We start from the raw sequence: 25,603 nt of genomic DNA, 5'->3' as shown, positions 1-25,603 counted from the left end.
GTGACCTAGACTTTGTACAACTCAACTGATTTGTTTGTTTATCTTTTTGAGAGGTGAGGTGGCAATAAACAACTGAAATAAACTTGAATGTGACTGAATTGGACTGGACATTTAACTTGCTGCCTTCTTGGCCAGGTCACCATTGCAAAAGAGATATTATGTTTTAACTGGTCTTTTACCTGGTTAAATAACGTTTAAATTAAATAAATAAAGATAAATCTGGTTGCACAGGGATGCACTCCCTCTTGTAACTGGCATTTGGCTGAGTTCAGAAGTAACAGATCACATTGAAATTCATGTTTTACAGTTACTTGTGACAACATTAGCCCTAAAAATAGGGCTAGTGTTGTCATATTAGCCCTATTTTATATGCACAGCCAAAACAACAGCAAAAACACTTGCAACTTAGTGCAAAGGCTTTTCTCAAGTTAGAAATGGGCTGAAATATCCAAGTTTGGGCAGTGACAAAATTACGCTGCATGTTAAACCTGTTGTTTTTCATAGTCTGTAATGTAAACACGAGTCGGCTGTCACAACTCACTTTGATTGGCCAGCGAAGCCCAATAGAAGACTTGGTGTGTGGAAATGTGACTTTCTTGTGTCATTTGATTGGTGAACGTCACGGTGATAATCATGGTGGATTGGAGCAACGGTGCCCAATGCGGGAGTCGAAAACTAAAGTCTAAAAATAAGACTGATAAGGGAAATTAGCGAGTGGCATGTAGATTGTAATGGAGTAAAAGTACCGTTTCTTCTTAACATAAATACTTGAGTAAAAGTAAAACGTATGTTTCATTAAAACTACTCTGACAAGTACAATTTATCCAAAATGTTACTTGAGTAAATTGTAAATTGAGTAATTGTTTTGCATTCCTACCCCCTCCTGTTCCCGAGTGGACCGGTGGACATGTAGTATCCTTCACCAAGCCCACCGTAACAGGTAACAGCGTAACAGCGCGAGGCTGCTGGAGTGTGCCTGCTGTGACACTGCCCGCGAGTGCAACAGAATGATTGACATCTCGTCAGTCACGCCTTCTGTCTCTGATTGGATGCTTCTCCTCGAGCTTTTCTCACTTGCTGAAATTGCAATCATCCAGTGATTTTTAGTTCGTAACTACTACGGTTGCTGGCGCACTAACTAAGATAGCTACTTATAAGATAGCCGTGGCCCAATGGTTAAGATCATCCTCTGCCACCATGGGGGACCTTGGTTCAAAACCCCGACTGGACCATCCGCCAACATCCCCCGGACTCATGGCTGTGGTGTCCTTGAGCAAGACACTGATACCCCAAAATGCTCCCCGGGCGCTTCAGCTGCCCCCTGCTCCAGTGTGTTCCACTAACATGTGTATGTGTTCACTGTGATGGGTTAAATGCAGAGAACAAATTTCGTGTGCATGCATGCATGTTCATGACAATAAAAGATGATTCTTCTTCTTCTTCTTCTTAAAAACAACAAACGAGGTGCAGTCGACCCATCTCATTATATGAATATAATAATATTGAATCACGTCCAAATACTTTCTATTGTGTCCGAATCCTATAACCGTGTGATTTTCGACCCCAAAAACACGTTTTGTAGTCAGATTTTCACTGTAACAACAACAAGGAACATTTTAAACACTAACGTAACATAGATAACGTTAATGAAAACTTACCCCATAAGAATCTGAAAAGTATTCCTCCGATCTAATAAGAGGTCCGTCAGCATTCTTTTCGTTGTTGTCATTCACCGGTTACTTTTACTTTCACTTTTTTATAGTTGGATTTGCGCTGACACAACCTCAAGTTCTTTGGCAATGCGTCTACATTCAATCGACAACAAACGGTGCTTCCAAAATTAGCAGTAACAGTTGCTAGTACTTGAAATGCACAAGCGGTGCATAAGTAGCCATGTGGCTCCTTTGAAACTGGTATCTGTGTAACGGGAGCAAGCTAGTCTTTACAGCTGTATCTTAAGAAACCTCACACTCCAATCCTTAAAGAGGGTACTCGCCGCTGAGCTGGTGGCCCAGGCTTTTAGCTCAGCGGTCAGTGATGGGGGAGTCGATGGCACGCAGTAAAGTGTCCCCGGTTACACCCGATTGGCCGACTGTCGTATCCCCCCACCTCTCTATAGTTCATACAAATGAGAAGATGCTGCTCATAGAATTACGTGCATGTTTGGCTGACGCCGCTGTGCAAGCCAATGTCACGCTGACTTCAAATTGATCCAGCCGGAAGTGGCCCACGGGCTGGGAGCTTGTCATCTCTGATTTACAGGGACTTTTATATTATATTCTGTTTTAATACCTCTGAAAAGCACTTTGAGTCACCTTGCTGTTGAATTGTGTTATACAAATAAAGTTGCCTTGCCTTGTCATGTATGGGTCTAAAAGTTGTTCTTTCCTTTAAAACTGTGTGCCACCCTTCTGTTCCTTCCTTGCGCCATCGCTACATACATGAAGAAGAAACTCTAACATATCTCTTCTGTAAATGTAACATGTGATGGAGGGATAAACTAACTGACACTGAGAAATATTGAGAAAGCCTATCATGGACATTTTTTCCCAATTATAGAACAATGGCCATTCATTATTGTGATTATTTTGGGGGATCAGGAAGACATCAGCATGCTGAAAATAATTTACTTTCGATTATCTGCTCCAAAGATTAATGCCTGGAACGGGCCTGAAGGTGAGAATGAGTCATCCAGGCATCTGAGCATGGAAATATCTAGTTTCAAAACAGATTCTATTTATATATTTCTATTCTGAAGAATCTTAAGATCTGAAAGAATAAAGGGCTGGTTTTAAACACAGCGTGTCCTGTGTTATCCATTTCAGTAACAGGTTTATGTTGGTGCTATGGAGATATAGTAGAACTTTGTAATTGGTGTACGTATCTTTTTCCTTCATTTAATCATTATGCCCGAACCAATATTCGCTGCAGGCCACCATCAAGGTGTGTGTGTGTGTGTGTGTGTGTGTGGTTAGACGTTCTACTGCTGGCAATAAAGTGCACAGTTGGTGGAATTATATTTATCACTGATGGAAAAAGACCATTTTTATTACTGAGTGATATTTAAATGCTTATTTGCAGAAACAGGAATGGGGTTTAGACTTCAGGGGGTAAAGTAATCGACCGTCTTTATAAAATGACATCATCATTGCTGGCTGCTAGGCTAATAATGGGAATCTTATTCTGTGTCTTTTCCTATTAAATTCAATCTGACACATTAATAAACACATGAGATGCTAACAGCAACACAGATGGCGGACGCTATGTTGATTTAAAATTTTCCCACTTGATTTCTGACATGGCTTCTGTGAAAATGTAAAGTTTGTGTCAAACCTCTTCATTTCTGCTTCCCACACTGATGAGGAACATGAAGGTGAGCTCACAGGGAGACGAGCATTGAGAGGTCTCTTTATGTTTCCCTACGGTCCAGCGAGAGCGACCTTTGACTGACACAGTCATCTTGCATTTTGCTCCATTGTTGTTGAGCAAAATATATTCAAAAGCGGCACAGTGCATCAACTCTCTGTCTGGTGCATTTATTTGAAATATGCCCGAAGAAACACCTCTCCCCTGTCACCTGTCGCCTGTCAAAGGCTTTGTGAAACGAAACTTGTCTGGTTCATGTGAAGTTTACCTTCCTTTTGAATTAATACAACCCTCTTTTGTCTCTCCATTAAGGATTCAGAACTCCTCAATAGAACCCTTGGGTGAGTGTTACTGTAATCACCATTTCCAAGTGAACTGGTTTAAACTGCAGGCGGGCCATTTTTTTCCCATTCCCTAAGTTTAACTTCTCCTGAAAACCCCTTGACAAATCGACAGATTTGGATTCTTTCACACTAAATGTTTCTCCTTAGGGTTGGGACATAAAATTGATATTGCGAATGATGTATTGTATCTTTATCATGCACAGTATCAAAACATCAGGTACTGTATTACTGTAGTCTGACGTTCATGTGCTGTTGTACGTGTATGTGACAGTGTTGTGTAAACAACCAACATTCCGCTGCTTTTGCTACTCGCTGCACCTTTATGGTTTGAAAAGCAAAGACTCTCACATTAAATTTATACATACGTGTGAAAAGATTGATTTACATTCCTGTGGCACATGCTACCAAATGTTGTTTCTGTTGCATACGTGTTACTTTACTGAACGTACATTTTTTCCTTACTGCAAAAATCTTGGATCACATCACTTTTTCATCGGAAAACTAAATTCCAGAAAAAAAACATTTTTTATGGCCTACGATAGACTGGCCACCAGTCCTGGGAGTCGTCCACCTTTCTCACAGTCAGCTGTGATAGGTGCCAGCTACCCATAACCTTGAACAGGATAAGCAGTATGAAAAATGGATGATTGGATCTATTTTAGTTTTCAATTATTCAATGTTGTTGACATTTGTACTATTTATATGGCCCTGGGACTGGCTCACAAGCTGTACAGGGCGCACCTTGCCTCTCGCCCCAAATCAGCTGGGATTGGCTCCAGCTCACCCAGGACCTCAATTGGGAGAAGCAGAATAGAAAATGGATGGATGTTTCACGTGTTTGTACAAATTTTTCCGTCTTCACTTACATAGAGTTGTGAGAAAAAGTATGTGAAGCTTTTGGAATTACTTGGATTTCTGCATAAATTGGATTTCTTAAACTTGAGATAACTTCTGTTATGAATTGGTGCTATATAAATAAAATTGACTTGACTTAAACTAATACCACACTAACATTTATACAGTATGTTTTAACAATTTTACCTGACATCAGTTAAACATTCAACTTTCAGGAGGGTTAAGCACGCAAATCTTTTGAGGCCAATGACTTCAAAGAAGCTAATTCGAGTTAGGAATCAGCCAACCAGCAGCCTAATCAATGCAACAAGAATGGAGGTGTTGGTTAATTTTGCCCTGCTCCATAAAAACACACCACTTTTGCGTCTGTTATTCTCAGGAACTATTCATTGGTGTGAACTGTACCTCGCAATGAAGAGCTCTTAGAGGATTTTCTCAAGAATTGTTGACTTGCCTTGAATTGAAAAAGTTTAATAAAGCATCTCTCTCTAAAAGACTTGATGGTCAACAGTTCATGGCAAGACAGATTGACAATAAATGGAGAAAGTCCAGCGGTGTTGCTACTCTCGGTAGGAGTGGCCGTTGTGTAAACTCATTGTAATAACGTCCATCCATCCATTTTCCGTACCGCTTATCCTCAGTAGGGTTGTAGGCGTGCTGGAGCCTACCCCAGCTATCTTTGGGTGAAAGGCGGGGTACACCCTGAACTGGTCGCCAGCCAAACGCAGGGCACATATAGACAAACAATCATTCACACTCACATTCGCGCCTACGGGCAATTTAGAGTCTTCAAATAACCTACCATGCATGTTTTTGGGATGTGGAAGGAAACAGGAATACCCGGAGGAAACCCATGCAGGCACGGGGAAAACATGCAAACTCTACACAGGCGAGGCCAGATTTGAACCCGGGACCTCAGAACTGTGAGGCAGATGTGTTAACAGTTGTCCACCGTGCTGCCCATTGTAATAACGTGCAATACAGAATTAAAATGGTACTTTAGCTGTTTAAGCCTTTTTCTTTTCTTATTTTATGACAAGCTAAGGATAATCTGATTGTCTGTTAGATCAGGGGTGTCTAAACCTTTTTATCTAAGGGCCGCATGTAGAAAAATTGAAGGATGCAAGGGCAGGCCACTTTGATTTGATTTATTGATTCAACTTTAATGTATTAAAGCTGTGCTAAAACCATACGTTATTCACCTTAGCACTATACAGCACTACTAATGACGTAGAACACGTGTCCTAGTTTTAATTGAGACTTCGAAATTTCTCTATTGAGGAAGTACACGTGTTGCAATTTCCCAAATGAATAATGGACAAACCCCCGTTCAAAAACTTCTAGGTGAGTAAGATATATATTTTTAAATCCATATGGTAATCTGTATTGTACTGTATATTGTTCTATGCTTCTGCCAAATATGATGTATGTCGATCTGCACGCACGTTTTATTTTGATAAATAATGGCTCAAATTTTCCGTTCCAGACGCCTCCTCTCCCTAATTCAATAGACTCATTCTCTATTGGCACCACATCAACCTGCCACACGGCATGAACACCACAGACTCTCCACATCATGTCATCATCATCAAAGCTGCGCAGGAAGCTCATTTACAACCTGCGACGTTGGAAGAGATGGTTTACCTGCTTCTATGCTGCTGTTTTGGTTAGCAACAGAATTCAAATGGACTCAGAAGTTAACTTTGTATATCTGTGTGTTAATTATACAGTACTGTCATGAACTGAGATAATTACAGTTACAAACTGTTTTGGGTGGAAAAAGGGAGGCATTTATATTAAGTGGATGATGCACCCTACGACTAATTAGGACTACAGTATCAGGTTGGCCACTATTTTAGTAAATACAATTCTTAAAAAGAACAACCAACATCAAAGCTTTCTCTTATAGGTGAAGACAATTAGTTTGGGATTTTTCTGCATTTTAGCATGACCAGTAGCCCAGGATCCCATTAGCTGCGCCCCTGCGGCGGATAAGGAAGATGCACTAAGCAGCAGCTCGTCTCCACATTCAGAACCAACGCAAAATAAAATTGTGCTGCGCTGACAATCTGTATAGGAGCACTGGCGAGTGACAATCATTAGTGTAATATGTTTCATGATGTTTCTATGAGTAAAAATTAACAGGAAAAGCTATATCTGTTTTTTTAAGTGAGCTGAGACGTTTTCGTCCGATATCTGAATGTGAACAAGCTAACATTCTTCTACTTTCTTGGATCAGACAGTAATATTTCTGGAAAGTAATCACTTTCTCAAAAAGAAACTTCATACAATCTTTGCAGTAATGAAATGTGCTTGTGTAAAAAATTTGTTTTTTGTCTAGCAAACTAGAAGTCATCTGCTTAACTTTGTGTGACTATTTTATACGGTCTTTGCAATAACACTTGCATTAGTCACGCTTTTTTTTTATTTATTTATTTATTTTTTTTAAATAATGTACAGTGTGGCACGGTGGAGGACTGGTTAGAGCGTCTGCCTCACGGTTCTGAGTACTGGGGTTCAATCCCCAGCCCTGCCTGTGTGGAGTTTGCATGTTCTCCCCGTGCCTGTGTGGGTTTTCTCTTTATCTTTTCGCCAGTCAGTCGCAGGGCAGATATAGACACAGACGACCATTCGCACTCACATTGTCACTGAGTGGGAACTGAACCCACTTTTCCCACACCAAAGTCAGGCGAGTGTACCACTACACCATCAGTGACTAATTTAAAAGAAACCATTTTTGAAAAGCAATATATGAATGGGAAATATCGATACAGGAGACTCCTAAATTCTGACTCAAAAGCATAATTTAATCAGCATACAGTATCTGTCTGCACAGACATTAACTCCTAGGTATGCATTCCTAACCAAAGGAAGATTTATGTAAAAAAATGAAAGTAAATTCTATCCATCTCGTTCCATAATTAAAGGTAATACAAAAAAATGTAGGAAATGAATTCACTGTCATTATGCATTTCAATATTTTATAATATGTTTTCATACAGTTTTCCATGATTTCACATGCTAATACCCTGTTTCTTGAATCTCCATTGCAGATTTGACCATTATGATGTGCTGTAAGCAGACACATTCTTTTACAGAGTAAATAGCAAACCTTACTTCCAAACTGAGTCTTTACTTAAAGTATATATTTTAGTTTGGTGGTGATGAAGGTTACTTTTAGTATTTCAACTGGAAATCTTACACTGTAGAGAGCACAATAAAGGTCGATGAAAAAAAGGAAACGGGCCAAGCTTTGGGGGATATTGCCGGTGGCAGACTTCTCCATTCCTGTGAGAGATAACAAGCAACTGAAATAAAATGTGTAACCGCGAAACCTGTTGGGACGCTGTGGTGTAAAATTGGAGGGAAGTCGATCTGATCAATGAGAGAGTTTGGGCCGCGGTCCTGTCAATCACATCAGGGCAATCACACAGGGAGAAGCTTTCAAGAGAGGCTGAGCTGGGGAGATGTGATTTCCTTCTAATACTTACTTACTGTAGGCAAGTGGTTGGTCAGACGGCGTCGGAAAAAGGAATGAGTTGCAGATTATTGACTCTTTTGCCCTAAGGGAAGAGAAAAGGAGAAAGGGAAATAAAAACATTTTTTGCCGTCAGTGGTGGTGCTAGCTTGAATGGCGCATTGTGCAAGATCATGTAATCATCGTTAAGTTCATTAAAAAGATCATTCAATAATCTTCCAAACTAAATTATTGGATAACATTCAACTTTTGGAAGGCATTTCTCTTCACCTGCTTTATTTACCCTTGCTGACACATTTCCGAGGCTCTCATAATGTTTAAAATATTCAAACAAATCTTACAGCTAAAAAATATGGGCAAGAAGTCGCCAGTGGCAGCAGCTTGCTTAATCAACCAATGTTAGCGTACTCACCATCAAAACTGGAGCGCTAAAATGAGATGTAAAACTATGAATCAATATTAATCCACAGTGACGGGAAGCGTGAGCTCAATTCTAAAACCAATCCAGAGAGAGACTCCACCAGAGGGCGCACATTTCTCATAGAGACGCCAATGATTTACATTGTAATTTATCATGCCATTTATTTCCGTTACTTAATGTCCCTCTTCACTTGCCGTACCGTGAGCAGCCAGGGAGTGACGTAATTTTTTTATTTTGCATATTTTGCAGACATCTAATGCCATTACACAATGCCATTTGCCACAGCTAGTGTATGTTGTAAACTAGCTCAACAACAAGCAAACTGTGTTACACACTCATTTATTGGAGTTCAGTAACAACACCAACTAATACAGAGCAATCAAAAACAGGATAAAAACACAGAGCAGCGTGTTAATAAACTAGCCCGATGCCTAATTAAAATGGGGTTTTATAAAAGTAATATTCTCTCCCTAAATGCTCCCTACTGTTTTGACTATGCAAGCGATGCACAGTATGCCAAGTTTCAACAACATTTAATTTCATGTTTGCAAAAGAAATAGATACCTTGCTACTCACTTTTAAGCCACTGCTGCCTTCCAGGTTTGTGTGTCATCCTGACACTTGGGCATGGTGTCACCTCAGCTTGTCACATTGCAGCTTTCTAATGGAAAAGACCATAAAGTTAAAAGCATGGCAACGAAAAGAACATACGTAACGTCAAGCCGCGCGATTCCCAGAATGCAATGTGGAATTTTGGGGGGGGGGAATAATTTATGTCCTTATTGTTACATTAAATGTTGTTGTCGTTTCTGTGTATGTTATCAGTGGTTCTTGTAATGTATACCTTATTTAGCTGTCACATTTTTTTTCACGTTTCATTTATTATTATTATTATTTTTTTTTAACGAAACCATTACTTTCGGTGTCGGCCGACTGGTTAGAGCGTCTGCCTCACAGTTCTGAGGACCGGGGTTCAATCCCCGCCCCCGCCTGTGTGGAGTTTGGATGTTCTCCGTGTGCCTGCGTGGGTTTTCTCCGGGCACTTCGGCTTCCACCCACATCCCAAAAACATGCATGGTAGGTTGATTGAAGACTCTAAATTGCCTGTAGGTGTGAATGTGAGTGCGAATGGTTGTTTCTTTGTATGTGCCCTGCGATTGGTTGGCAACCAGCCTCCTGCCCAATGATAGCTAGGATAGGCTCCAGCATGCTCGCGACCCTAGTGAGGAGAAGCAGCTCAGAAAATGGATGGATGGATGGGCATTACTTTAGGCAGTATGTGAAAGAATGACCTTCACTAATTTTTCCCTTGTCATATGTACCACAATTTTAAAATCCCTGTGTTTGTGTGTGTGTGCGTGTGTGCGCGTGTGTGACTTGCCCCTGCCCCTGCCATTAATGTGTATCGCACCACTCTGTGTCCCTGCTGGTTCTCACAGCCGGCATAGTGGCATTTGACAGGTGACCACCTGCCCTGCCCTGCTGCGAGCCCTCCACCATGGAGGACACATGGGCAATCTCTCGAAAAAAGTTTGTGTGTCTCTCTGAATAAAAGCTTTGTCATTTCTGAGGAATTTAGGAAACATCTTATAACACTAATGTTCCATGCTTACCACAATGTATCAATATGAGTTAGTTGGCATGAGTGGTCTACATCCTATAGCCAGGGAGCATGATAAATAAAACACCTATTTAGCTGTTGGACAGGAACTGTGGCCGCAGTGGCGTCAATAGATGATTATCCCCATCAACCAGGCCCACATGATTAGAAAAATATAATAAAGTGTTCTGTAAATTGACTGTCTGTTGTACTAGAGCGGCTCCAACTACCGGAGACAAATTCCTTGTGTGTTTTGGACATACTTGGCAAATAAAGATGATTCTGATTCTGAATAAATCCATGAACACAAACACATCCCCCCTGTTCCTCATGTTACATTTGTGCTCTACTATGAAGCTCAGAAATAATGAATATTTCACATATAGTCTCACGAACCAAACCACCCACACACACCCACCCAACACAGACTGCTTTATATTTGTCCAAAGGTAATGGATTTTTTTTGCATTAGAACTGGAGAGACTTTCGTGCTGCAGGTGGCTCTCAACACGCTGAGCAATCAGCCTCATTACTTCAGTATCTACAATCAGATGCACAGCTGGCCATCTAAATGAGTGTCTAGCGCAGTTTATCTTTCAAAGTGTGGCGTCGCAGGTTTTATTTTGCGAGTTGAGCTGATTGTGACTTTGTTGGTGCATAGTATCGCATCTTGATTGCACCGTAACCTTACTTTTTTACTCATCATTACAATTTGGTTGTCTGATGTAGTGATCCATAATTACTGTAAATACAAAATAATGTGTGTCTAAATATCATTATTTTGGGTCTGGCTTGTGTCAAATAGTTTTCATTCTGCAACTTCACTTTACATTTCTATTCAATTCAATACCAAATCCGATAGAGGAATGATTATCTTATGTTTATTACATCAATTAGCTTGGACATTGTCGGCATTACATGCTTTAACCTCATTTAACATTTAAAGAAAAGAAATTAAGATAACCCTATTAAAATAGCAAAACTTGAGACTTCAATAATTCAAAAGCTCATTGCGGGGCCAGAAATAATTATAAAAAGTCAGATAATTTTTTAACATATCACAGTAAATGCAGTAAGTTATCACTGTGCACACTGCTACTGCGTCGCAACATAATATCGCGAAACACTCGGATCTCCAAAACCAGCCCTTTTCAGAAACTGAAAAATTGTACCTTTTTTGAGTCTTTAACAGTGCATCATAAAAGAGCGCAAGACATTTTCAACACTTTAGATTCGTAAATAATTTATAACGTAGGAGGTTTCTGCCCAACAGTGACGAACAATATGTAAATCATTCTAATATCCACACCTTTTGATGTATATTTTCAGTTAGCTTTCCGCTCTCCTCAGACTGTCTCCAATCTGATCAAAAAACCAAAGATCGATCCATTTTGTAATGGGCTAGTTTAAACTTCCCATGAAGTCCTCTGGTGCCAACGCTACACTTTGAAAACTGCTGTTTCATCCCAAATTGAAGAAAAAAGAATCAGAATATGCTTGTTAACTCAGTTCTACTTACTTTACAAAACATTTCACGTGATCCATTTCAACATGGCACGCAATAACACATTAGTTATTGACCACTGAGCCATTATGGGCACCCATCCATCCCCTATCTATGCCATTTGTCCTCATTAGCTGAGTCCTATCCCATCTGACTTAGAGCAAGAGGCTGGGCACACCCTGGATTGATCGCCAATCAATAGCAGGGAACATTTAGACAAACAAGCATTCACACTGATATTTGCACAGAAAGACAATTTATTCTTCAATTAACGTAAGAAGTATGTTTTTGGAATGTGGGAGGAAGCAGTAGCACCTAGAGAAAAACCAGCATGGGGAGAATGTGGAAACTCCATACAGGCAAGACAGAGTTGAAAGGTTGTCCATATTTTAAAGATTGTGCACATAATGAAAAACCTTAAAACGATTTTCTGTTGCCTGTGTTACAACATAGTAAAGTACATGAGTGAAATTAAACATGACTTAATATTTTTATACTGTATAAGCCTGTTTCACGCTTGCATTTTGTAAGTTCTGGGCAAAAATTATTATTTTGTTTAACAACTAAATGCCATCTTTGGAGCAAGCTATCGTTAAAACCACAGAAAAAGGAAAGTCATTATTATATGTTTTTGAGTGTTATTGTGTAAATAAAATGTCGGAAAACATAATTTTACGTTTAATGAGTTAATTGCAAGTTTTATGAATGGAGAAAAACAACATGACAGTAATATAGGGACAAAATAACTATATCATGCATTTTACCACTGTCATGGTCCGTTTTTTGTCGACTTGGTTCTGGTTAGATTTAGTTTATTTCATGCTTTTGTCAGGTTTTTCTGTGTCACATGTTCATGTCTTGTGTACTCGTTTGGTTATCTCCACTTGTTCTTGTCAGTCGTCTACCTTGTGTCAACCTATCGTCTTGTCCCGGGGTTCCTCGTTGTTTCATCAGTTTGCTTGTATTTAGTTCCCTAGTTTCTTTCAGTCTGTGTTGGTTCATTCTCAGATGTCGTTTGTCATTGTCAGTCAGTTTCCTCGTCATGTCTTCTTTCCTTTTGTAGTGAGTTATTCCCAATGTTTGTCAGTTTGGATTTGTTTTTAAACTTTGGTAAATATTTGCATTCGCCTCCATGATTCTTGTTTGTCTTTGTTTTTTAAATTAAATCCCTTTTTGAGTTTCCTGCATTCCTGTCTTGCCTCCTTGCTCCCTTCCAACACCAAGAAAACCTGACACATAGCTGTGATAAGAGTATTTTGGAGATCTCTACATCTACTCCTTTCATGAAGCAGCATGAATGGGGACTAAAATACCAAATGAAAATCCTTAGTCAAGGCTTAGATCCTGGGATTTATTGTTAGAGTTCTGTTGTTCTGATTGGACAGAATCCACATTTGTATTTTTTTTCCCCATCAGCTCCAAATCCAACATGTCCTCTCTTGAGCAGCTGGAAAAAGAGACAATTGAAGAGTTATAATTTTCATATTTTTATCATGGATTTTGCTTACACTGTAATGACTTGGATACGTGACTGTGGGTTTTTGACATTATGAGGAAGAGACCAATATCTACATTACATTGATACAGGCAAATATCAAACAAATGCTTCCACTGACAAGATAACACATAATTAAGATTTTTGGATTCAGCCACCAGCCAACTCATTTTTGAAACCACTACATTAACATATTCATGCCAAAGTCAAGTCAGGGGTTTATTTACCATTTTTGAAATTGCAGATATGTATATATTTTATTTACATGGTTTTCATCCATCCATGGAAACTCCACACAGTCGGGGCCGGGGATTGAACCCCGGTCCTCAGAACTGTGAGGCTGACGCTCTAACCAGTCGTCCACCGTGCCGCCACATGGTTTTCATGTACCATTAAAATAATTTATTCTGTGAACACATGGTGAGTAATGCAATCTTCTGTACATGCTCTGCCTATCATAAACAAAATCAGTGTTAATTCAACTTCATATAAGTCAATTGACAGTCTCCTTTGAGGTGTTAGAATATTCCATTAACTCTCTGCATGTGCACACATTTTACATGCTAATAAATGTGACAGTGAGGGAATTGTTGTCATCGTTGTTGTCTTCTTTGTCATGCAAGTGCCCGAGGAAAGAAAGAAAAGATGAGCCCGGGGAATTTTCTATTATGATGAGGATGATGATTATGTTTTTGTTTGTGTGCAGAAAATAGAATATGATGGTGATTGATTGATGATTCGCTGTGTGTGCATGTGTGTGTGTGTGTGTGTGGGTGTGTGTTAATGAGCGATACACCTCTGAGGAATCAAAATAAATGAGAACACACCAATCAAATTAAGTGATTGACTTGAAACAGGATCATAAATTGCACTCCACTTTCAGGTGGCTTGACGACCTTGTGCCATGGGCCCTATCGAGTATTCAGCTTGTCTTCTCCATGATTATCTTAATCCTATTTAGGGAATATCGCTGATTGAGTTACTGGATGTGACATATTGTAATGAAATACTTGTCCTTCATAGTGCAGGGATATGTCTCAACGGAAAATGGAGGCCTTAGCCTATCTGATGAAATGTGACAGTCCACATGCGCAAACTGATCAGGAAAAAAAAAAAGGATTGGAAAGTTCAGACCTCTCACATGAGCTATTAATTACTTCTGACCTTTTCCGAGCTTTGCTCATCCCTGCTCACCTTTCATCACATCTGCTCTATGCAGAATAAACAGCAACTTCCAGCAGAATGAACCAAGGCCACATTTAAATTTATCTGGTTGAATGTGGCAATAACATACTTTATCTCAATTTAAGGCAGTGTGGGTGCTCATAATTGCAATAGAGCAACATGTGTAGTTTGACCTTAAAGTCCCTGTAATGTGAACAAAAACATTAGGGCCCAACTGATAATAGATATTTAAGTACAATGCCGATTCTCATATTTGGCAGAAAAAAAATTTCAGATAACCAATTGATCGCCATATTCTTTTAAAAAAATATAATAATATTATTTTGTCCCTTAACAGTTACAACAACAAAGATATGAGGCCACAGATGTATGATATACAAGCAACATAATGAGTGAAGTTACTGGCAAATTATTTATGCATGTTGTCCTTTAATGAATAATTTAAGGAATAAAATAAAATCACATTTATTTTATTCCTTTATTTTGTTTGCCATGAAATAATGACTCATATAAACCGAAATAAAAACCAGTGATGCCTTTCTCAGATGTCAAAACATGTCATCTTTGACAGAGTTGGGTTAAAAAAAAATTCTGTAATGTTAAACCGAAATTTGAGCTTATCACGTTTAAAACGTTTCCCATAAGATGTTATTGAATTGAGTGGAGTGAGAGCTCCATCTAGTACAAACAGCGCAAAGACGTCACATAATTCTGTGTGACTCCGACACTTAACAGCGTTTACTGTTTTATGAGAAAGTATATAGATTATATCACCATTTAATCGGCAAAACTGGCCGATTATGATTAGTTCAAGAAGCGCTCGATAAAATCAGCTGACTGATGAATCGTTCAGGGCCTAATAAATATGTCTTCCAAAGTGGGAGGAAAGAGTATGTGAAACCTTTGGAATTTATTACCAAATGCCACTTCCTTATCCATAGCAACTTGAAATATTTCTACCACTAAATCACGCAGTTAGCCATCAAGCTATGCCTACAACCCTAAAAAAATACATCTTCCCTGAACTGTTATGTGTTTTGTGTTGTTTGGGCTATAGTGTCTCTACCCTCTGCCCTTAAGCGCAGTGCGTAGCGAGGCAGCGGCGAACCTGACGCCTGCACTTGTCCATGCCTGCCCACCAGCGTAAGTGGATTGTAGCCGCCAGCGGGGCCGCGGATCGAGCCAGTGGCATATGGGTCATCAGCCTCAGCCTGAAACTAATCGAAACTGAGCAAATTATGGCTATTTTCAATTTGGGATTTGGATGGTTTTATTTTCGCAATGGGCAAATAAATGTGTTAGGGTTATATTATATGTTAAGGCTCAAATGTAACATAATTTACTGCCAGTGAGCTAGAGTTCAACAAGCTATCTTAAAAAAAAATAAATAATAATAATAATAATAATCTGGTTCACCCAAAAGCATTGCGGATTTTTGAAGAAAGAGCCTAAAAATGCTTACCTATGAAAGGTTATTCCCAGTTCTCAGTTCACTTGTGATTGGACGACGTGTGTGCAACCGTACGCAGCACAAAGTGCAGGCATCCTTGTTATTTTGGTTTCCGACAGTGCCGTCCCCAACATGGAACACGCCGAAACTTTGCCCCCACTAGCTTAGCGTCGCCGTAGGCACATGACTCAAAGTATCTACGAAGTCCATGATAAATCCGCCCGACTCGCTTACTTCCGGTTTCGTTTTTTTTCGGCGTTCTGCTTTTTACGACACATCGTCGCTAACTTTAAAAGTTACATGTTTGTAAAATATATAAGGAGTAAAACGTGCAGATATTTGTGCTTAAAAAGTAAGGAGTAAAGTAAAATGTTGCCACAAAAATCGTTACTCAAGTAAAGTACAGATACCTGAAAAATCTACTTAAAGGTGACATGTTTTACCAAACTAACTTTATCTTGTATTTGAGATGTAATATTGGCTCCATGGTTCCTCAGTAAACATGAAATATGAATTAAAATTGTCCACGAATTCCTGAGTTCCAGACGTTTTACTGTCAAGAGGCCTGAAATCAGGTCATTTGAATTTCCCAAGCTTATCTACGTCACAAGCGAAGATCTCCGCTTACCTCTTTGCTCCCGAGCCAGCGCTGTCAACATTAAAAAAAACGTGCTCTCACAAGTGGGTCTTCTACACGGAGGAAACCAATCAGAGGAAAGGGGCTGGTCTTAGCTAAATATGGATAAAGCCGACACAAAACTTGGTCAAACAGAAGTAGCTGTCAGAAGGGCCTTTTCTGGACACATGACAAAACCAAGGTGTTTTTGAAATAAAACTGACACGTTTTATACATCCATGTTATAAGTCCACGTTAGAGAGTCACTCTATGGAGGTCTAAATAGCCAAAATATGGGACCTTTAAGTACAGTAACGAAGTCAGCTTCAAGTACTTTGTTACTGCCCACCTCTGTTATTGTAATTTATTAGTGCTGGTTATGATGGTCATACTATGAGAACTAAGTATTTTAAAAGGTGGCATTTGGTGTACAAAGTTTGAGAACCACTGGTTTAGATGATTGAACAGACAACAAGAAAAAATATGATTTCAGTCCATGTAATTATTTATACAATATGCATCTTAATTCCTTTATTGTAATTTTGCAGTTGAGTTTCTGTTGTAATATTCTGCCTTTTTTTTCATGTAAAAGCACAACTTTATTTCTGTAACTCTGTTATTCATTTCACCCACTCTTCTTATTCATGGTATAAAACAAACATTGGAGAATATTTGTGTACTCTTAAGAGCTTCAGTGCAAAAAAATTTGCTGGAGATCATCATTCCTCTTTCTTTAGTTACAGTATTGGCAGTTTAATGACATTAGAGCTTGATTACTGAAACTGAACTTGCAAATTTGTCCATATAAATGTTATGACAGTAGAATACAGTTGTGCAGATTGGTCGTTTTATTGCAGCTATTATTAAACTCTCTTCTTTGGGGCCGAGCTGCCAACTGTATCTGATATTGGTGAAAATATTATGTACACTAATTATTAGCCACTCTGGCTGAAAAATGCCCTTGGACCCCTTTCCCCCCTCTAGTGTAATTGGCGTTTTTGGGGTCATTAGTTATTGTTAAGAAATAGTCAATTGAGCCTTTATACATTGCTTTGAAACCCTCGCTCGAGAAGTCCACATATTACATGGTGCAACATTAGTCAAGAGGTCAACAAAACAGTGTTGTGCTGCTTAAACATCCGAGTCTCCAAAGAGCCTTTACTGTGGTAGGAGCTGGTTGCACCATTTAGCTACATTTACAGATCCTAAGCATTGTAAAAAAAACTTTATTTCGACACGCAAATGTTCGCACGCATGCACACTGTGTGCCAAGACACTTAGGTCTAACACCAGTGAAACCCGACCTCACAAATTGACAATTAATTGATTGATTGACATCTTCCAAACTGCGGCCTTCTTCTTCGTCTTTATAATTGGACATGATATCACTGGTGTTATTGGTTTAGGTGTATTGTTGCCATAAATTAGTATCGTTAAAGACAATGTAAAGTGAATTCAGAGATTTGTTTCTAAATAATTAATAATTGTTTGAAGATAGTTGCTGAAATCATGCAAAGACTGAGAACTACGTACAACTGAATTACCATTTTCAATTTTCCTGATTTTAGGGTGCCTTTGTTCAAATCAGTAGTTTGCTAGCTATTACGCCTACACCACGAAAATGCATCTTCCCTTTGGATAGTCTGCTGGCCTGGCCGCTTTAAAGCGCCTCGTTGTTATGTTGTTGAAAACCCAGTGGGATATATTCCATTTTATATAGTTAGTGGTCTTTGTCATCACTCAAATTTGACATTGTTGTTAACAGAACTTTTTCTTTCTGGTGTGTTAAATTTGGAGGGGGTATTTATGTTCACTTTACAAGGACTTTTAAGTTATACTGTAATGCTCACATTCCATAGTGAGTTAGAGGCGTTGACAAAAGGGACACTTATATCACTTTGCATTTGTTGGAAGTCTTAAATGGCTGTTGTCCATCTGCTGCCCAATTTTTACAAGAACATACATTCACGCAGTCAGAGTAGTCCCGACAATAGAATGACTTGATGGGTACGCAGTTGGTGTCTGATTATATTATTGTATTTGTGTGTGTTCCCTTCTCCACTGTGTTGATGTCTAAATTTGTCATGTGATACCAGCTTTGCCTCTTTATTTTCTTCTCACCGCTCTGCCACCTCAGATCAGGTCAGCAGCTGGAGGCATTTTGTAACATAGATTTGTTTGCACCTCCATTCAGGAAATGGTATCATGGTCCATTTAGTCATGTCTGTGTTGATTAATGTGAGCACAGTGCTCTTAGCGTTAGCCTAACATGCTCCTGCACAGCTTTATCGTTAGCCAGACATTTTAACAGAGGTGCTGGACCATTAAAAATGCTACTGTTTATAATGGTGTCGGTTTGCTGAGGTTTGGCCTCACTATAAAATACTATCCACATTCCTGAAAAAAAAACTAGACACATCCTTACATCTTTACTGAGATTCATATATGTCTTCATTTTATCCTGCCAATAGTTTAGTATCATTATGTAAGGAACTAATGATGACAATTTGTATCAGTATCTGCCTGGAGGAAATGGCTCCGGACCTGAGTGCCTCACCTTTGTGCACGTGTGTAATAATTTAGTAAAGAAGTAGTAGTAAAGAGCACACCTTGGAGATCTAGTGAATAATGTAGATGATCCAATCAATCCAATAATTGTTAAACTGAACCCAACAAATGTAAAATAATTGAGGGCAATTGTGAAGACAATTACTGCCTGGGTTGCCTGAGAACTAACAGGTCAGTGACAGAGATGCATGTTTAATGAGACAGGGAAGTGCCAAGTGTATACCGAATTTTAATGTAGAAAAAAATAGGGAACAGTGTATACTATAGGATGAATGAGGATTACCTTTCTGCATGCAACCTATGTGCGCCCTCTAAAACACTTGGAATTGCAGTGTTGGTTGACACATGTTGTGGTATGCCTTGGATCATGAGTTGTTCCTTTCCTTTTCCATGCTTTTATGATCCAAGTTGACACGGTTTTCATATGTCCAAAGAATATAATTCCATAACATGGAAGATGTTTTCTGGCAGTGTTCTTCAATTTTACCGCAACATGTGGCAGAGCCTCCACATCATTCCAAGATCTAAATGCCATAATTTTTTTAAATGAAAAATCTCAAACTCCCAAAGCTGCTCTACACTAAAAATCTACACTTCAACCGCATCGATTGTTTTATTGTATCCAATACGTTTTTGGTGGTATATGAAGGCACAATCCTCAAAACCTCTGCTTCAGGTTCCTTGGTCGGACAGAGGACCATTAGGCTGTGTAGTGTGTGTGCTTTGTGTAGGTACAGCATGTGGCCATGTCATCCCTCTCACTGTAAGGGATCTAACATGTTCCTTCAGTCAGCATAAAAAGCTCCCCAATGCCAGCATATGGGCGTTCCCCCTTGGAGCCCAAGCGTATAAGGAAATCTTCACCCATTCAATAAAAATGAAACAGATAAGCCATCTGAGTTACTGTGGCTGAAATGCAAGCGAAGCAGGAGCTGTCTGATCCTGAGAGCCCTCCTGAGGTCATGAAGACCTTGGTGGTTGACGCTATAATCGGGAAAAAGAGGATGAATGGAGGGTAGAGAGATGCCTCAAAGACTGGTTAGTGAGGAGACGAGAGGTTTGGGGAATAATAGAAATGCGTTTTGAGAAATCATTATGAAATTAGCTGTTAAATATAAGCTGAGTGTAATGCCCAAATCATTAAAATGCTGATCTTGTTTTTTTTTTTTTTATTATTATTATTTTAATCCCTTCATGGTTCTCATTGTGACCATAGAGAGACCTTAAAGAATTTGACTGGAAATTGGAATTATCTCGGGAAATGTGATTAAATTATAGTGCCTAGGCAAAACACCAAAGACGGAAAGGAAGCACCATAACATTGGTTATATTGTAGCAATTCCTGCATAACATGCAAAATTGTCACTGACAGTATGGCCGTAAACAAGAACCTCCAGATGAATTTTCAATACCAAATCTTGCAGTATCGTACGCCACTACCACACACTATAAGAACAATAAACACACACTTGCTGATTTTTCCCTTTTTCCTTTACCCATTTAATCAATCGGTTAAGATGTTAAAAATCGTTGTGTGTACCCCGCTTAAGGAAAGTAAAACTTGCCTACTTTTTATGCTGGCACAGGAATTTCCTAAATCTGTGTTTTCCATGGCAATTATTTCTTTGTCTTAGGGGGGGAGAAACTGTGCTCCTATCTTATGTTGGAGAACCACCTGGCATTTCAAGATATTTCTGGTTAATTGCACCAATTATGGGAGCAGGGGGAGAACTGGAAAAACAAGTGATGCAATGGTGAAAAATAGGCTATGAGTGGGAGTTTGAGAAAAGCAGTCATGGGATAATGGGTACATACATCCAGTTGAGGATTGCCTGTAAATATCTGAGCATAAAAAGAGGTAACGAGGTAGAGTTATAACCACGTTTTTCCCATTTTTCCATTGTTGTGCACTGAGAAGTTTCCACTGCCTTTTATTTGTGTTACGGCACATTGAGCATTGAGTTAGTCACAGATCCCATGCAGAAGTAGGCCAGGAGCTGCAGCACACCTGTCCCCTTGATGGATTTACAAATGTACAGCCAGCCATGAAAAATGCACGCACCTAAACACACCAGCACAACTGCACAACTGCACACACACCACTCACTGAGGCAATAATAGATTTGCTGCTGAAACATAAATGAACACTTGCCCTTTAATACTGCTGTAGATGTCAGGCTAGGCTGCTTCATTGATGCGAGGGAGAGAACGCCCAGCAGTTTGATGTTGATTTGTTTGGAGATGGTGACAGCAACAACAGCCAAAGACATTCATTGTTTTCTACAGTGGCCTGGAAGTGCAAAACAATATCACAAATTTTACATTTCAGAAAACAAATTAACAAAAGCCAAAACACTTCTACACTACACAAAACAAATGAACAAAAACCAAAACACTTTTACATTTCAAAAAACACATAAACAAAAGCAGAAACACTTTTACAAAAGACAAAACAATTACAAAAGACAAAACACCTAGAAAGGCAACGTCCCATTTCACAGACATTCTTAGAAATCCCACACCCTTTCTCAGCAAGACCCGGCCCGCTTCAACATGATTGGCTCCTGCATCGCGGGGCGGGTAGGCTACGAGGAAGTAATGAGATGTCCATCCCAAATATAATAAAAACCAAAACAAAGAAGTTTATTATGGCTAGGTTTAGGACTAGGTTTGGGGTTAAGGCAGTTTAGGATGAGTCAAGGTTAGGATTATGGTGGTTAAGGTTGGCGCGCACCGAGCACCGCCGTTCGAACCAGACTGAACTGTAGCGCAGTTGGCAACTGTTTCCTTGAGCAGCCGATCGGTCGGCCACTGGTTGTGACGCAATTCAAAATTCTAATCACTGTTGCACGCCGTCTTTACGTCCCAGCTTACATTCAATCAAAATCCACAGAAGCTTTCGCCGGTGAAAATACATTTGCGGGTTTGCGAGCCGTGCCGCCACATTGCCTCGGCTCAAGCCATATAAATAGTACGCAAAGGATCAAATGTTGTTTTACATCAATGCTAAACTATATTCCTGATATATAATGTGCCTGTTGATGAAAAAGCATAGCTTGTGACCAGAATGTATGCAAGGTAGATCCCTCGCTCGGTATGTTCAGAAATGAATGGAGCCGGCAGCTTCCTTGCAAATATCCACGCTTTCCCTTTAATTCTCGCCAGCATCCTCTCTCTTTAACAACCTGCTTCTACCTTAACTCTTAATCTATCTTTTTAGTGTTTAAGAAATGCGATCAAGTACAATATATTGTATATCCAGCATCAAACGCCTATACAGGCTCGCTGTTCAGGGCGTACATATATACAATCGCAATTTGGGATGGACATCTCGTTCCATCTCTATAGCCTACCCTTCCTGCGATGCAGGAGCCAATCATGTTGAAGCGGGGTGGCCGAGAAAGGGCGTGGGATTTCTAAGAATGTCTGTGAATTGGGACGTTCCCTTTCCGGGTGTTTGGTATTTTGTAATTTGTTCCGTCGTCTGTAAAAGTCTTTCTGCTTTTGTTAATGTGTTTTCTGAAATGTAAAAGGGTTCCGTTTTTTGTTAATGTGTTTTCTGAAATGTAAAAGTGTTTCGGCTTTTGTTAATTTGTTTTCTGAAATGTAAAAGGGTTCCGTTTTTTGTTAATGTGTTTTCTGAAATGTAAAAGTGTTTCGGCTTTTGTTAATTTGTTTTCTGAAATGTAAAAGTCCATCCATCCATTTTCTGAGCCGCTTCTCCTCACTAGGGTCGCGGTCGTGCTATCCCAGCTGCCATCGGGTAGGAGGCGGGGTACACCCTGAACTGGTTGCCAGCCAATCACAGGGCACATACAAACAAACAACCATTCGCACGCACAGTCACACCTACGGGCAATTTAGAGTCTGCAATTTATGCATGTTTTTGGGATGTGGGAGGAAACAAGAGTGCCCGGAGAAAACCCACACAGGCACGGGGAGAACATGCAAACTCCACACAGTCGGGGCCGGGGATTGAACCCCGGTCCTCATAACTGTGAGGCTGACGCTCTAACCAGTCGGCCACCGTGCCGCCGAAATGTAAAAATGTTTCACAATTTGTTATATTGTTTTGCACTTCCAGGCCACTGTAGTTTTCACTATGGAATGTTTAAACTATGTCACGAAGAGATGCTTTTCGTAGTGCACCCTAGAGTTGACGTCCTCGCTCAGAACTCAAATCAAGTCACTGAAATATATTCGTATGTAAAAGTGCAAATGCCAATTCATACAGTGAATTTAAGGAGCGTCACTCTGATAAAATCAACATTCTCTCTCACTCATACACACATGCACACTTGCTGTCCTGGCCATGCTGGTTTCTGACACTTTTAGGAAAAAGGGTAATCGGGATCATTAAATCACCATTGACAGTGCAAGTGCGAGGCAGACAGAGTACGTGAAAGGTTACAGGACATTGACGTGCATTTCAGTTATAACACACAACACACACATAGTAGCTGTGCAATCAGTATCGACATTTGAAACCATAAGGGGAACATTTTGAACCCAGTGAGATGAAAGGGAGTAGAGTCAATACCACACAGAATATACACATTGCTCACTTGTTTTAATATTGCTTGGAATCATGTTAAATTCTTTCAGTACATCCATCCATTTTCTGAGCCGCTTATCCTCACTAGGGTCGCGGGTGTGCTGGAGCCTATCCCAGCTATCATCGGGCAGGAGGCGGGGTACACCCTGAACTGGTTGCCAGCCAATCGCAGGGCACATACAACAAACAACCATTCGCACTCCCATTCACACCTACGGGCAATTTAGAGTCTCCAATTCATGCATGTTTTTGGGATGTGGGAGGAAACCGGAGTGCCCGGAGAAAACCCACGCAGGCACGGGGAGAACATGCAAACTCCACACAGGCGGGCCGGGGATTGAACCCGGGTCCTCAGAACTGTGAGGCTGACGCTCTAACCAGTCGTCCACCGTGTCGCCTCTTTCAGTATGTATTAATGTATTTAAATAACTCGTAAAAACTGTAGTAAATTATTAGATTAGATTATGGATTATCTAATTATTCAGAACAAAGCAATTACTTTCATTTAAAATTGAAGACACCACACAACTGCCACCATTCTGATTAACCCCAAATAAATCTCAGCTGTTCAAGAAGGCTTTTCCTGACATTTTTGTCACATCTCACAGCACAAGCTACGGTCCACAGACAGCTTCCGCAGCATCACAGGGGTCTCTTTGTTCAAAGGTATAAGTCAGAAGAAGGGTACAACAAAAATTCCAAATCATCAATGTCATATATCATATGTATAATTCTCCCTAATACTCCCCTAATAAATGCCTGTCAGATATCAAAACACTTCAGGTGGAATTGATAAATGAAAATAATGTTTTTTTTTATTTTTTAAATATGGATGAATGAAAAAGAATGGGCTTCAGCAAAAAGAAGGGCACTGTTTTCACCAGGACATGAGGGCAGGTGCTTGAGCACCACATTGTGTAATGTGTGCATGTGCCTGTAGACACCTAATTTATGCACATTTATGCAAATGAGACTGAATGCATTATAATTATGTGGTCGTCCATGTGAAATTATCAAGTGAAGGTATGCCTTCAAGAGGCTAGTCCCTTAAAATGGGATGAAATTGCTTCCGAGCAGGTAAATGGTGTGAAGGCGACGGTGAAGCGGGAATGCGGATTGGGGCAGGGCAGGGTTATGTGGGCAGTCGCATAGTGACAGGTAGGAGCTCCCTCCCTCGAGGAAGGCCAGTACTGGGGGAGGGATGAAGGGGGAGGCAAGTTGGTGGGGCCTGCCACCCAATTTATTGGCAATCTGCTTGCAAAGCTGCTGGCAGAAGGGGGGATAACAGGACAGGGGACACAAGAGAGAAAATCTACTCTCTTCAGAATTCCAGGAAATGAGAGCGATATAGTGTGTGTGTGTGTGTGTGTGTGTGTTTGTGTGTACGCATTTGGGGGTTGTTGCGGTCGACAGGATGAGGGTAGAACAGGCCATAAAAGATTGGGGGCCAGAATCTATGGTGTCATTTTGTTGCTGTGCAGCTCAGTGGGGAATGTCCCAAACACTGAAATTGGCATTTGAATTAAGTGCAATACAAGGGAGGTGAGAGAGGTGATTTTGCATCTGCGAGCACAGAGCATAAAGGTAAATTACAAAGTGACATTACAACAAATGGTATTTAAATTAAGAAGTGTGTTTATATATATGGCGAGAAGAGTAAATTACATTGTTAGAAAATACTAAGATACCATTTTCACTTGGTCTTGATGACCAGTTCTTCTGAGTGAGAGAAGTTTTAGACTGACGCATGCAGGAATTATCATTTTATGAGTATAGCTCGGGATTCACAGGGATAAATCCTAATTTTCTGACAAGCTGGATGGAAAGAAAGAAATAAATGAATGTGAAATTTAGTTCCGCACAACTTTTTTAAGTAACATTTTCATTCACTTTGTGATGTTTTCATTTACGTGAATTTTCACCTCCACAGTTATGACACACTCACCGCACGTAAACCTGGAATGGAGGCGGCCATAAAATCCATGTTTCACAATTTCCAGAGCATCAATTCATCACCATTGGACGATGATGGCCTGGAAATCCTGAATCACCAATATTTCCTGGGACTTGTGAATGTCATTGAAATACATAAAAAAGATAAAACAGACTTTAAAAAGGCCTTACGTAGAGTATGCAGTGTAGTTGGGAGGTGCGGACCACTCTGGC

The 25,603-nt window shown here is 40.0% G+C and overlaps 1 protein-coding gene across 2 annotated transcripts in view; it reads right to left on the bottom strand.

The window, feature by feature from the left end:
• The window catches only part of LOC133474970 (ras GTPase-activating protein 1-like), a 156,207-nt gene that overhangs the window by 115,414 nt on the left and 15,190 nt on the right, over positions 1-25,603 (bottom strand). For both annotated transcript variants that reach the window (XM_061767193.1, XM_061767195.1), the window contains exons 2-3: positions 9,041-9,125; positions 8,057-8,128 (exon numbers count right to left, since the gene is read on the bottom strand). The gene's annotated coding sequence lies outside the window, so the exon portion shown is untranslated. The remainder of the gene's footprint in view (positions 1-8,056; positions 8,129-9,040; positions 9,126-25,603) is intronic.

This window comes from Phyllopteryx taeniolatus, chromosome 3 (assembly GCF_024500385.1).
Source record: "Phyllopteryx taeniolatus isolate TA_2022b chromosome 3, UOR_Ptae_1.2, whole genome shotgun sequence".
NCBI classification, from domain to species: Eukaryota; Metazoa; Chordata; class Actinopteri; order Syngnathiformes; family Syngnathidae; genus Phyllopteryx; species Phyllopteryx taeniolatus.
This window is presented reverse-complemented; position numbering and strand designations above follow the sequence as displayed.